The following is a 2,500-nucleotide window of genomic DNA, read 5'->3' as shown; positions in this document are numbered from 1 at the left end:
TTATCTGCCTTTTTTTTGTGTGATATTCCCTTTAATTACGAACAAAATAATTAATCCAGAAAGACAAATCCCGGACTGATTATGATTAGCTTTCAGTTACTTTCCCTTTTTATTGTGATTATTAATTAGTATTATTAATTAGAATTTCACTGGAGTATTGTAGGTTTTGATATCAGGTAGCACACATAACGATAAAGGTCATGATAGCGAAGATCAGGATAATGATAACAATGAAAGTGATATTAGTTGGAACTGTAATGATAACAACAACAATGATGATGATAGTAATAATGATAATAATTATAATGAAATGAGGAGATGATGATAGTGATAATATGCCAATGTTAATAATAATGATGATTCAAATTATGATGATATTGATGATAATGAAAATTTATTAATGATGATAATATTCTTATCATTACTGTCATTATAATTAGCACTAATGAAATGATAATAATCACAGTATAAGTTCATAGGAACTACTGGGGATAATTATACCATATTTGGAACCCTGAATAAGGAAGTCCAGGAAATGGCAGGTGGTCCTTACTTGGCTGATCCTTGGGTAGGTCCGAGTTCTGAACTACTCTTTCTCTCTATTTCCGTCTCCATCTACATCCTTTCTTCCTTCCTCACCCTTCCTTACTGAACAACCTACAAGATAGGGACTGCGCATTCCTTATAGTAATCTCCTGTGTCTCCTCAGCCTTCTCACTCACCCAAAGAGAGAGCCACCTGCCAGTCAAAGCAACACTGGATTCCCATTTTCTATATCAGACAATAAAGAAAACGAGTCTTTTTTATGGGGGGGGGGGGGGGCGAGGGCCAATGGCAGAATATGCTTAGAATAACAAATTATATGTCCGGAGTAATAAAATATCTTGTTGCAGAGTCATGAGAATGGTCAACATCATGACCCAGAATCCCTACAACAGCATTGGCAATAAATCGGATGATAAGAACTTTGATGATCTAGATACAGATTGTGTTGATTTAGATAATGATAATTTGTTATATTTATGATTATTATTATTCATATCATCATCATCATCTTCATCTTTAGCTTCAGCTTCAGCTTCAGCTTCAGCTTCAGCTTCATTTACAGCAGATGCAACTTTGATAGGCTGAACTATAGGGCGACAACATGCAACATTCTCTAAGAACTGGTTCTCCCACTAGGATAGGGACAGGACGATATTCCCCTGTATCTTTCAGGGATCTTTAACTAAGAATAGATGCGTGATGGTTTTTGTTAGTCTATGAATTGGCAGTATGTTGATTTGCTTGGAAATAGCAGAACAGATTCCCGGTTAAAAAAATGGCACTATGATGATATTAATAATGATAATGATAATGGTAATAACACTAAGACTAATACAGCTGCCGTTACTAATGCTAACACTGTTGCTAATAATAATACTGATTCTAATGCTATGACTACAACTAGTGCTAAAAATAGTGAGGGTAATAATAACAATACAAATCATAAAGTGCTAATGATTATAATGATAATGATAATAGTAACAATAACAATAATAATCATGATAATAATAATGCATAATAAAGATTATGATAATAATAAAGATAATAATGATAGAACAAATAAAATTATAATGTTAATTATAATAATAACAATAATGGATGATAATGATAATAATAATAATGATAATAATGAAGACGACTACTAGTAGTAGTACTACTAATACTAATCATAATAATGATAATCATAATGATTATATTAATGATAATGCTAATGATGATGATAACGATAATGATAATAATGATAATAAAAATTATGATACTTTTACTACTACTACAACTACTACTATTACTGCTACTAGTGATAATAACAATGATAATGATAATTATAATAACAATAATAATACTAATAGTTATAGTAATATATAATCATTTTAATGGTAATGTTAATGATAATAATAATAAAGTTAATAATAATGATAATAATAATGATAATGATAGCAATAATAATAATGATAGTAATAATGATAATAACAATAGTAATAATAATAATGATAATGATAACAATAATGATAATAATAATATTAATAATGAAAATAGTAATAATCATAATCATAATTTTAATAATAATGATGATAATCATAATAATAATGATAATAATGATAATAACAATAACAATAATAATGATAATAATAATGATAATAATAATAATGATAATAATAATAATGATAATAATAACAACAACAACAACAATAATAATGATTATAATAATAAAATAATAATAATGATAATAATAATAGTAATAATTATAATAACAATTGTAATGATAATAATAACAATAATAATAATAATAATAATAGCAATGATAATAATTATTATTATATTACTACAACTACTGCTGCTACCACTAATAATAATAATCATAATGATAATATTGATAGTAATAATGATAACAATAGTGACAATAATCATCACGATAAAAATGATTATTATGATAATAAAGATGATGCCAATACTA

The sequence above is a fragment of the Penaeus chinensis genome, chromosome 4 (genome assembly GCF_019202785.1).
Source record: "Penaeus chinensis breed Huanghai No. 1 chromosome 4, ASM1920278v2, whole genome shotgun sequence".
Lineage (NCBI taxonomy): Eukaryota > Metazoa > Arthropoda > Malacostraca > Decapoda > Penaeidae > Penaeus > Penaeus chinensis.
The sequence above is the reverse complement of the archived record's forward strand: the minus strand, read 5'-3'. Positions refer to the sequence as shown.